Here is a 12,573-nt window from a genome sequence, read left to right as displayed (position 1 = left end):
GGGGATTTTTAAAAAAAGTAAACTAGTTCTTTTGAAAGACAAACTAGAGTGTGTGTGTATATATGTGTGTGTGTGTGTGTGTGTGTGTGTGTGTGTGTGTGTGTGTATGTATATATGTGTGTGTATATATGTATATATATGTATATATAATGTATAAATAGCTAAATAAAAGCCTTAATAGAACTGTCTCCTGCTTTTGCTCTCATACAGATGGTATTGTATACACATACAGATTTTTGCACACTTTGGAACAGCAATTGTATGCTTTTGATTTACTTATTTTGGCACAAGGTGATGATTACTGTATATATTTTAATCTAGACTTATTTCATATTAAAAAACAAACTTTGCATTAATGCATTTAATTGCATTAATTGCATTTATTTTTAAAGTGCCCCTAAATTTTGTAAATGCCCCTATTTTTAAAACACTGGGCAGAAGTCCCCTCCCCAAATTAAAAAAAACATTCTCACATTGACCCCACCCCCATGCAGCTTTACCTCAGAGACAAGTTAACAGCTCACCAGGCAGATTTCGAGGGCAATTTCTGATGGCCGAGTCAGACTCAGGCTCCGGCAGTGGGGCTAAATATAGCTTGGCGTTAGTGCTGTGATGTCATCAGCCGGTGTCCTGCGGACTAGGGGGCTGACTCAGGATCAGGTAATGCTCATGCCGGTGCTGCTTTGATGGTAAACAGCTGTGCCGTGTATGAGAAATAGAGGTTAGGTTGCAATCTCTGAGCCGCACTCTTGACTTCTGAGTTAGCAGCGGTCCAGCACTCCATACGTTTTCCTCACACAGTTGGGGAGATTGTTTTGTGAAACTCCATCCTTCTTAAATTTGTGTTTTAAAGTCAGTACCTTGGAACTTTTTGGTTATTTGTTCTGGGGCCCATGGTTACCTAAGATACCCTATAAGCGTCAAAATAGAGCTCAAAATAGAAAGTGTAGAGCTTGTAGGGAGTGGACACCTGCTCTCAAGCACACATGACTCAAGATGAGAAAGTTTTGCCGAAACCCGCCGGAAGACAGATGGTAGGCACATTAGCATAGCCCATTGTGTTTAAAATGTTGACTTTTCTGCTCCCTAGTTTGACTCTTGGTTAATTAGAAATGCAGTAGGCTCATTTTTGTTATTAAGTTCTGCTGAAGTACATGCTTCTGTGCATACTCCAGCATGCCCCTTCCTCATTTCCCTTCTCTGTGTAGTGTGGTGTAGCACTGTGCCCTGCTGCTGTGTGCACATGTGGTGGTAGACGCTGTCCTGGCAGCTTTATTTAGGCCAGCAGACGGGGTGGAGGGTGGGTGTGGTGCAGCTCTACCTGAAGAGGAGACACAACAACGGGCGTGGCTGCCGCAGAGACTAGGCTCTCTGGGATTACCCAGAAGGCAGTGGGAGGTCGCAAGCACAATACACTCTTCTCTCATGAATTGTTATAGTATAGAGTTATAGTTAATGCGACTCATGAATTTGGGCCTGTCACAGAAGTATTACATTGTCAGTGAATTCATAATGAGAGCAAAGTGGTGGTTGAAACGTTCTGAAACAGACGTGGAGTCACAGTATCTGGGGTCACGTGTTCGTGGGAAGCTGCTTCGCTCAGCTTCCTTTGACAGTGAGTATTATTTCGAAGGCTCTGATGGCTTCAGGTCATCTGCTGTCTGGTTGTGTTCCTGACCTGTCAGCCCAAGCAAAAGGAAAGGAAAAGCTCAGCGCTGCCTGTTTGTGGTGGGCTGCCTTGAGCGAGGGAACAGGTCGGGTGATGGGCGGTGCTGGGAGCATGGCACCATGCCCAGACTTGGCATGTATGTGAGCCAGAGTGAGCAGCTCGTCCATGTTCATTCCAGTGTAGCCTGTGTAATCTGCATCCCGAGTGCGCTGTATCATTCCATTTGACTGTAAAATGTCATTGATATCCTTGGGTACATTTTCCTTTAGATATTGTCAATGAGTGAACCAGGGTTAATGTTTTACCTGGTCAATGGCACCAGTTAGCTGGGTGATTTGCTCAAATTGCACCCCGGCTCCAAGGGATAGGCTGCTGTGATAAATGTAGGAGCGGTAAAAGCCGAATTACCCTTATTGTTTTTATTACCTCTATTGAAACATACTCTTGTTTCCTTTTGGGTTGTTTCTGGGCCTTCAGCCCTGGGGTTTGAAGCCTTTTGCACCCTCATTACCCCCAGCAGGATGTGCCCTGGTCAAAGTGCCCCTGTAGGAGAGCAGCTCCTGCCATAAAATCAGTCTTGCTGTGCTGCTTATGAAACTGCTTATATTTGCTAATTGTTCTTGGAACTTGGCACCAGAAAATGGCACTGGATTGACAGGTTTCCTAGGAATTGCTTTTAGACACCAGGTCTAAAAGTGGCTCATTTAACTAATTTGTGGCTAACCATTGGTCCTCAGGACATGTTAATACATGAATATGGTTGATCAGCTCAGCTGCTGTGTACAGTGAATGTCGCTTGTATGGGTTGTTGGCCAAGGTTTTGTAGGTTTAATCGGTTTGTAGGCCCAGTGTGATCTTGAAAAAAGGTAGTAGTATGGTGTAGAGAATTGAGCTTTGCAGTACTGTTGGTTCAGTTTCATGTGACAAACATGCTTTGCACGCAAGAGTGATCTGTATGAATGGCCTCCCTTGTCTGATTTTACTCAAAAGCTTTGAGCTTACAGTGTCCCCCCCCCCCCCCCCCCAGACGTTTTTAATGTTCCAATTTTCCCATTTGTTTCCTGCCTTGGTGTTCTTTTCTCCAGGAAAGCTGCTTCAAACAGTTGTACAGTTCTCACTACGCTCTGTTCGTTCACACTGGGAGGGACAGGGCAGAGACACAGGGGCCAAGACGTTGTGTAACTTGGTGTCTTTCGCGGCCAAGTGCTCGAGCTGTTTGGGTTTGGTGCGTATGAGACGGGTGGGAGGTCCGCTCAGTACACATGCTGGAACAAATCCCGGCTCTGCTGTGGCATTGCTCAACGCCATCTGAACACTGAGCTGTGGGAACGGCGTCCTCTCGGCACACCTATACCATACAGGTGTGGCTATTTGTGTGCTTACAAGAGAAATACTTTTTACTTCCTGGTGCCATATATTAGACTTTGCTCAGGATGTGAAGCTGGCCATGACCCTGTGGTGCCCCCACTCTCTCCTTTGGCCAGTCCCACTCTTCTCTCCGTTTTTATCTTATGGTATCCCCCCCGATCATAACCCTTCTTCAAATGCCTCCTCCGTGTTCAGGTACTTTCTGGTGGGATACTTTTTAACTTGCCAGCCAGCCTTTCATCAGCAGTGCGTGAAGGAGTGTCTCTACTGGTCTGTGGCCTCTCTTGAAGACTGTGAGGTGTGAAGTCACACTAGGGCAGGAATGTAGTAATTATCCCCATTTTTTTTGGAGCTATTTGTCCACCCAACCTGTAAATGTGCTCCGATCCATGCAGGGTATGACCAGAAAGCTAAGTGGAATTGTGCTTTTACACTGCTATTTTTCTGCAAGTCAGCTTTTTGCATTTGAGACGGAGTAGCACCAGCAGGCCTCTGGGATCCCCGGGCTTGATTAGCGAGGCTGCTGAGGAAAGGCATTCTTCTGTGGGGGAGGCAGGCTGAAAGCAGTAGCTTGTGGAGGTGGAGGGCCTGGCAAGCTGCGGGATGACGCAGCAGTGCAAACAGGCGCCGATCTGGCCCTCGGCTTCGGCCATCAATAATTCACAGCATCTTTTGAATGGCCGCCACTCTCACCCCCATCTCCCCCCTGCTCCTGACTGCACTGTGCCACTGCTTTCCTGCCATTGTTTCCATCTCGCATGCAGCTGCTCCTCGAAAGCTCTGCCTGCTGTCTTCCCAGCATGCCATAGGCTGTGCGTTGGGGTGAGGCAAACTGTACTGCAGCCACTTTTCCCTGGTCTGCTTTGCTCCGTGAGGCAGGCCAGGAAATGGGCTGGTGCTAAGACAGAGTTTCGGTGAGGGGATTTCACTGATAGGTGAATTTAGAGCAGAGCACATGACAGTCTCTTACAAGACCACTCTATGGAAAGAGAAAGATCAACAACGCTGTTTTCTTCCAACCTTCTAAGGGACTTTCCCAGAGACTCTGGGTCATAGAAGAAGTTTCAGTGAAGTGTGTTTCTCAACATTTCTGCTTGCCGGTTGACTCTGTAAAGCAGCAGTGGAATGTTCTGGGTGAAAGCAGATACGTTCACTCTCCACGCCATCCACTGCGGTGCTCCTTGGATTCCCTCTGTATATTAATGCTAAACAACGGAATAGGGAAATGCAGGGAACAAACAGGATAGTGTTGCTCTAAGCTTGTTTGCTCTATGAGTATTCCGGTTCAGAGGAGTCTCTGCGGTCAGAAATGCAAGGCTTTAGTGGATTTCAGACATTGCTGCTCACTGAACCTGGTACCTGAATTGACCCCCTGACTCCAGCTCTCCTTGGGAGTGTCTAGTGAAAGCAAAAATGTTTCCACCCTTATATGGACTTTTTCTGTTCTCAGACCAGCAAATGTGGTGTGGTGAGGGAGTCGCGACGGCTGTGTGGAACAGAGACATGTATGTGTGGGTGGGGGGGGGGGGGCTCTACGACAGCCCACCATAGCAGACAGCTGGCCTCCTTTCAGCCGTTGGTGGGGCGCCTTTTTCTCGATGGAGCCTGTAGCTCTCCTTGGCTCTTCTGACTCTGCAGCGAGGATCTGATCCAGGGGAGCGCCGCGTGAACAGCAGTGTTACGCAAGCGGCTGTGTCCAGCCATTCAGAGCATCCCTCTTTGGCAGTGGAATTGTATTAAAGGAGCCTTTTTAAACGAGAAAGCCAAGAATCCCATCATGCAAACGGGTCAAGTGGTTGCACTTGACAGTTACAGGTCTGTGCCCCATCAGGACTTTATTTGGCATACTTTCTGTGAAGTGTGTCGATTAGATGGTTTGCATCTTTCTGAGGCTGCATGGTCACACTGTGCACCAGGAATGATGCCTTTTGACGTGTAGCTCTTCCTTCTGATGCAGAGTTAAAGGGGATTTGCTGTGGTTTGTGTGTTGAATGCCTCAACCAACGCTTGTGGTGTCAGCAACACAGGAGCTCACCTTCAGGCTTGCTTCTTGAGGACCCCCATCTCTGCTTTGGGTAGGATTGCAGCTTTATCAGCCTGCGATTCAGCTGATCTTTGTGACGCCTTTCTGTGCATTTCAAAGCTTCCCCTCTGTAAACACATCATCCCCCTCCCAGCCCTTACCCTACTGCCCCCTTCAATGAGAGCTTCACGCCTTGCACGAAATCTCCATTGTTTTGGAAAGGAAGGGGCTGAGATGATGGAGGAGTCATTAGGTAATCTGATCCAGGCCTGTCATCAAAGGCAACCAAATACTGCAGCAAAGGCTGCTGATTAAATGTGGAATGCTTTTACTTTTCTCTGAGCCCTAGAGAGATTGGGAAGGTGGCTCCTTTAAAGGCCAAAGTCTTTGCTCCCCCAAATGGCCTCAGTCTACTTTCCTCTTGCCCCTCAGTCTTCTGACCACTGCTGAAGATTGAGAAGTATAGGCATCGTTATGACGGGTAGAACAAAACCATTAGCCAGGCCTGTCAGATGCCATTTGAATTGCTGGAATCTGGTCTCATTTTGTGAAATGGCTGCTGAAATGGGCCAGCGGCTGCTTTTTAAACGGTGGCATTACCATATAGTTGAAGATGAGTAGATTTTCCTGTTGTGAATGTCTAATTTATAAGCCTGTTTCCTGAGTAGAACTTGTTTCCAACTGTATATAAAATACGAGGATTATGGTTCCAGTGTCTGTTCTGAAAGCTGATGGCTGTTAATAGCTGGTGGGTAGGTGGTGACTAGTTATAGGACATCCTGTCAGTAGTGTGTAAATGGTAGTCTCATTGGTCTGTTTCCTCGGTAGTCTCATTGGTCTGTTTCCTCTGTAGTCTCATTGGTCTGTTTCCTCTGTAGTCTCATTGGTCTGTTTCCTCTGTAGTCTCATTGGTCTGTTTCCTCTGCTTGGTGAGTTTATTTTTTCCCCTATTCTGCTGTATTCCTCTCCCCCCACTCCATGTGAGGGAGTTCTAATCCTCTGTCCCCTAGCCTCCCGGTCATCATCTTTGACACATGCAAAACCCCTCTTCTGAATATGTTAACATAGTAGGAAGCCATGAGTCCAGAGTGAAGAGTGTTCTTCAACACATTCTCCACGTCAACTGCATTTTGCTCACTTTGTATTTTGTTTTGCTCGATCTTGCCTCCCAGAAAGAGATTTAAGGATTTATAGTGGCGCACTTGTGTGGTTATGTGCCCTGTTTATCGTGGGCTTCTTTTCCCTCCTCGTGATGAGTTGTGGTCGCGGGAGTCCCTTTCAAATACGATCCGACGAACTGGGAGCAGTTCACGCTTAGACAGGAGCTGATGCGTTTGGCCTTGTTTCTTGCCTTGTCGAAATCTACAACAAGGACCAAAAGATTATTTTTATGCATAGCCAGCAATGTTTCTTTTTGACAGTGATGAAATACCAAAATGGGATGGTTTTGAGTGACATGTGGTTTGTTCCCATCGCATGTCGCCTCCGTTGTGTGCCATTTGTTTTGTAGTTTAGCGTGACAAACACGGCAGTTTCGGTTAGTGATTCCACGCTTTGCTGCTGCCTGCCTCAGGGTCTTTTCCTCTCACGTTTGGAGCTGTTTGTCAACTACTGCAGAAAAGGTAGTGATTGCTCAAGAAGATCCTAGTGAAGTGAGCTGGTTGTGATACGAAGTGGTGGTGGTGTATTTAATCTGGTTAGTTCATCCCATTCTGCACAAGCTGTTTCTGTGTTTGCTATGATCTGCTTGCTTAATTTAGCAGAAATATTTAACTGGCTACCTCTAAGCTTTCCTAGAAGCCGTTGTGCCAAGCAAAGTGTTAAGTGGTTCTCCCAGAATTGGTCCAAAATGTTCATAGGAGAATTTGCTTGTACGGAGACCTTGAATATTTTTGAGTGTTTTTGAGCTCAGAACTATATTAGATATTTATTAGAATATATTATCTGTCCCCATATTGAGAGTCAAGCTGAATTTGATTATTGCTGGGTGATGATCACTGGATTAATCTATAATCCTACCCAAATAAAGAATTCTGTCCAGACCATGTCTGTGTAATGAATGGCCTCTCTGAAACTTATAGTAGCAAATGATTTAACTGACTCCTTTTTTGAGCCCAGGGCTGCCTGTGCTTGATGTACAGTATCTGCAGGGCATACGGCTGGCATTGTAATTATGGAATTATGGCTTTGCAAGAACTATTGTTAAACCCTCAAGAATCCAGGGTGCTACTTTTATTATTTTTTTTAATCCTCAGATTTCAGGTGAGGTTTGTATCATTTCCTTTCGAACTGTTTCTCTGAAATTCCTGCCATTTATAATCTTACCTCTGTTTGTTAGAAACAGCTGTAAGGAGGGAGGTGGCTTGTACGAAATTGACAGTTTTATTTTTCTTTGTCTAAAAAAAGAGCCTGGTTGCCTGCCATGTGGGAAAGTGATTCTTCTCGTTTTTGGGCACACATGGTCTCACATCTGCATATGAATCCAGCCCTTCTGTCTCCTCCCATTGTTCTGCTGGTCACCGGGGCCTCACCATGTCCAAGACCTGTTATGCAATCCCCCTCTCTTTACAGCAAGCCTGGGAATGGCTGCGTTTGGAGGAATGTGGCGTGGGGGAGGGGTGCCGCTGGGGCTGCTGTGGGAGCTCAGGAATGGAAAGCCAGGCTAGAAACTGCTTACTGCTCTGACCTAGTTTTTTGTCCTGGTACTTTTTCTCTACCCCCACCCCCTTTTTCCTAAGCGGTTGTGTATATTTTGAAGTGCGTGTGTTTAGTATGAACTGCTCCTGATGCAAGAGCCATTCTGGGCACTTTCAGCAGTCACTTGACTGCAGAGGGCCAATGGAAAATTACAAGACCAAACAACAACTCTGCTTTTGCTCTGAGAAAGCTTTTGCAGTATGTAGAGCTTGGATAGATCCTCCCTTCAGTGATTGCAGCATTTATTCAGCCTTTACTGTGCATGTAGTAATGTAATAATCCAGCTGTCATGCTAAAAAATGTTAGTAAATGTCATAGTCAAGACACGGCTAGGACAGGGCATATGAAAATTCAAGCTTTGCGTGAGCGAGAAGTATGCTTAACCAGTGCTGGTCAGTTTAAGTCGGTAATCCACTCTGCTTCCAGTAGCAGCCCTCAGAGAGCCCATGCCTTCGCAGTCTAGCTGGTATGCCCAGGTAGGCGTGGGCAACACGATGCAGGTGTGGCCAGATATTGCCACACCATTGTGGATTATAACATTTTTGAATATAGTGTAGACCCCTTATTTGAACTTTGTAGGGCTTATTTTCCCCTTTCCTCTGAGCTTTTTTCGGTGTGTGTACCTTCCCCCTTGCATGGTGCACGTGCAGAGTCCACATGTGTAGAAAGTTGCAGTTGTTTGCCTGTCTAGCTTTGGAGAATAGGGACAATCGGCCAGAGAAACTGATCTAAACACTAGTAACCAATTTAATCTGTTGTTCTGAGCTAAATTTGCAAAGAAAAGAGAAACAATTTCTTGTTCAGCTGCTAAGGCCATTAAACTAAAATGGGGGGAGACTGGTTTGGCATCTGGGACTGGAAAAGAAATTGCCAAATAAGGTGCTGCTAGCATCGTTATACTTTGTTAGTTACCTTGTTAAGGTCATTTTCATCAAGTCAAATGCCACTTAAGTGACATGTAAAACAAGCAGTTATTTTTCTGCTGGACTTGTTGAAAAATGTATGAAACAAATAGGAAGAACAGCAATTTGGCAAGTTGCTTTCTAATTGTTTTCAGTTAATTATGTGTAAGAACTCTTGTGTGTTACGGTAAGCAGGTAACTGGGGTAGCTTAATTTCTTATAAACATCGTTGGGGTGAGGGTAAAAGGTTGGCTAGGATAATGTTCAGCAAGGCTTCAGAGATTGAAGCAAGATTGCTGTGGAGCGGGGCTGTTTTGACCAAATTATATTCTGATTGTTTTGTTGTACATCTTGTGTAGGTCAACCAGTGCACTTGATGATGCAAGAAGAATTAAAGATTGATAAGGCGAAAGCTCTCGTTTATTTTCATTTACCTTGGTTACGTTACCTTGTCTTGCAATAAAGCTAATAAAGAATCGTCAGGCTACCAACAAATTGCTTCACATATTTGGTCTCTGTTTCTTGTTCCTTTTTAAAACAGTGAGTGAGCATGACAAACTTAAATGTGGTAATGTTTTGTGGGTTGAGCAGCTATAAAGGGACAAGGGTTTATTCAGGTTTACACCAGTAGAATACTTCCCATATTAGTCCAAGGAAAATGTGTTGTATGTTGTGATGAATTTTTTTGGGGCTTTTTGAATTTTTAGTAATTAGTTGTCATTGTTGACACACCACAACACATAGTGCACAACAGCAAAATGCGTTGTCTGCATTTAACCCATATGTGACATCGTGACAGAGCAGGGGGCAGCTAATTCGGCGCCCGGGGAGCAGAGGTTTGGTACCTCAGTGGTGCCTTGCTGGTCAGGGATTCGAACCTGCAATCTTTCAATTATGAGTGCACTTCTCTAAACATTAAGCAACCCATGGTTGATCAGCAACAGCTTTTCTGCTGCCAAGCTGACCAGCCCCAGTCAGTGTTTTATGCCCAGTACGGCTGCTGTGGTCCATGTAGTGTGTCTTCACAATACATTGTTTTTTCAGTCTGTATTATTACCTGGCAGCAGATAACTGCGCTGACAGACCTTTAGGTGTGTTTTTTGTCAGTGTGCTAAGTGTCTGCATGGACCCTGCCTGCTTCAGCTCTGATGTTAGCGCCCCTCTGCAGGTTGCAATATCCAGGCTGTTGCTCTCTTTCCTAATTCCCTTTCTTGTGGCTTCCTGGACACCTTATGATGTATTGACACATCTCGTTCATTCCCTTAATGATTGGAGCTACAGCACGGGCACCAGACCTGGGCTGGGACTGGAGGCTGGGAGGCGAACTGCCGAGCCACCAGAGCATGCTGTCAGAATATGGCACGTGGCATGCTGCGTAACGTGGCAAGATGTGGAGATTTCTGCTGAGGATGTAGAAAAGCAGCAGAGGGATGTGATTTGCAAGTTAAAGCGGTTTCTGTTCAGATGTTACATTTCTCTGCAGGGGCTTTTCTGGGAGGCTGCCGGGGCGTGACGGCCGGATCGCATAGCTCTTGGACGCCCCGGTGTCGCCCGGCGGCGTCGAGCCGGTGGGGTCTGCTTCGAGTGGGAGGGGTAAGCAGTTGCCACAAGGTCACTTTTTATCTCACTTACAGCGAACACACACACACACACCCCAAACACACACAGTGTTGCAGAAATGGTCACGGCGGTCCTTTGTGGTTTTTTTTCCATCCCCCCTCCATACTGAGTGTGAGAATCAAAGGTTACCAAGTTAAAAGCTCTTTTCTGGGTCTTTCGTTCCTTTTCATTGTGTGGCAATGGGAGGCACGTGTTGGCATATCGGCTTGGAGCTCCGGGATTCGTTAGCAGTAGTACTGGAACGTGACAAGCAGCCCAGAACTTGCGGGCCCTGTTCTCCCAGCCTGACTCAACCCCAGCCTGGGCCCCCAGCTATAACCTCAGTACTGAGACTGGCCGTCTCTCATCCCCCCCCAACCCCACAGAGGCCCCAATTCCTGCCAGATGAACTCGGCGCCTGACGCCGAATCTCGAGCGGCCTGTGCTTTGTCTCGCCAAGGCCTGTCAGGCCCCTCAAACAAATGGTGGAAACCCAATAGGGGCCAGATGCTGGAGCCCATCCGCCAGGGCACTTGGGATCTTGCAGTGCAGGGCACAGTGGCTCTCAGTGCTGGTCACCTGGGTCAAGAGCAGTGGAACAGAAGGCGTTTGTTTCCCTTCTGCGTGTGAGACAAATGGAGCTGTGTTTAGAACCCTGAAAAGGTTAAATTTGAATTTACATTTCAGGGATACAGGTAATATGGTGGTTAAAGACTGGGGCCCAGGGTCCAGGACGGGCCCTTCTGGAGCACCCTAGGTGGGGGGACGTGTGTCAGTGTTGGTACCTTTTGGATAAAAGCATTAGATAAGTCTCAATGGAAATTTAAGGTATCCTAAGATGGCATAGCATTGGAATCCACACACAGTTATAAAACACATTAACTCTTACTTTTGTTTAAAGCATTAATGTTTTCAGTTTTTTAACGTTGAATTGATTGACCAGGAAAATACAGCCGGACCATGGGGTTTGTGCTCAGACAGCTGATGTAATTGTTCTTACTCGCACATCCGTTACTGAGAGAAATCCCTCTGTGTCTTTTTCTAGTCCTCCTTTCTGCGTCTGTTGCATGTGACGTGCTCCTGGGGTTATTTACAAAGCAGCCAATAAAGGGGTGGTGATTCGTTTTTAAACAGGAAATGTTTCCTTGCCCAGCACACTTGCTTAACTGTTTATTAATCCTTGAGTCTCTCACAGTAACCCTGTCCAGATAAATTTTGCATATTTTTCTTTGTCTTGGTAAAAACTGAGATATCTCCAGTGTACATTCACAGCTGTGAGAATCTGATGCAGACTTTGGATTGCAGGCTTTGCAGGGTGTTGGGGTTAATCCAGTCCCTCGCTGCTGTAAAAGCCGGCTGGGAGCCACACAGGGAGCCCACTGCCTCTCCCTCTTCCTCAACAGGAGGCTAGCGTCTGTTTCCATTAACATGGAACCACAGCTCGTGATGAGTTTAGAGCACCGTTTCTCCCAGTCCTGCACCCGGACTCTAACAAGGTGAGACACGGCCGGCCTCTGTCTGCGGCGGGCGGACTGACGAGCGCGCTAACCAGCTGCTTCTCAGCATTCCCAGCACGTGGCAGCATGCCGCATTGCATTCTGGGTCGCCTCCCCCACCATTCCACTCGCATGCACACAGACCTTGCTCAGGGTGGGGGAGGGCAGGTGTAAGGATAGGGTGGTGGCACTTTGCTAGAAGCCCCTTGGCCTTGCAGGGTTTCATTTATTTATTTTTTCTCAGCACTCATCAGAGCTGCAGCGCTCCTACATTTTCTGAGCCTGCACTCTTCCGTGCTCTCCCCCGTGAGGCTAGAGCATCCATTATTTAGATGGGACGCGGTCAATAGTTCCTGCTCCTGGAGCAGCAGCAGCCTCCCTGCTCAGGTTATCCGCTAAAACCTGAGCTGGCTATGCCCCTTCCCTGCTCCTGGCTCACACGTGGGTCTGGACATTCCAGACCAGTCATGTCCAATATAAGGTGGGTGTGACATCTCTGAGGTGTACAGACCGGGGAAGGAGGGTCATAACCACACACGCGGGAGCCCCCTGGGGGAAGCTGTTGAGTTTACAGACTCAAACTGAGGGATTTTTCAGATGTTTTGGTTCATTAATTGGCCTTCAAGTTCATGGAAGGCCATCATGCCACTGATGGTGGTGTCGTTGACTTTGCCCAGCAGAAGCATTGACTGGTCCTTGACATGGCTGGCTAGCTTGTTTCTGACGCAGCCTATGCTGCCGGGTCTCCATTGAGTGAAGGCTTCTGAGGTGCTGTGTGTGTGGAGGCGCGTGCCAGCTGCCTCCTGGGTAACCGAGAAC

The 12,573-nt window shown here is 46.9% G+C and overlaps 1 protein-coding gene across 5 annotated transcripts in view; it reads left to right on the top strand.

Moving 5' to 3' along the window:
- The window catches only part of ankrd11 (ankyrin repeat domain 11), a 78,015-nt gene that overhangs the window by 31,784 nt on the left and 33,658 nt on the right, over window positions 1–12,573 (top strand). The window contains exons 3-4 of one of the 5 annotated variants that reach the window (XM_049030713.1): window positions 10,143–10,252; window positions 11,564–11,754. The exons of 2 other annotated variants lie outside the window; for them this stretch is intronic. The gene's annotated coding sequence lies outside the window, so the exon portion shown is untranslated. Of the gene's footprint in view, window positions 1–10,142; window positions 10,253–10,280; window positions 11,755–12,573 lie in introns of those variants that run through there. 2 more of the 5 variants (XM_049030710.1, XM_049030715.1) reach the window with 2 other exon arrangements.

Source organism: Brienomyrus brachyistius, chromosome 11 (genome assembly GCF_023856365.1).
Source record: "Brienomyrus brachyistius isolate T26 chromosome 11, BBRACH_0.4, whole genome shotgun sequence".
Classification (NCBI taxonomy): domain Eukaryota; kingdom Metazoa; phylum Chordata; class Actinopteri; order Osteoglossiformes; family Mormyridae; genus Brienomyrus; species Brienomyrus brachyistius.
Note: the sequence above shows the minus strand (reverse complement) of the source record. Positions and strands in the feature narration are given on the sequence as shown.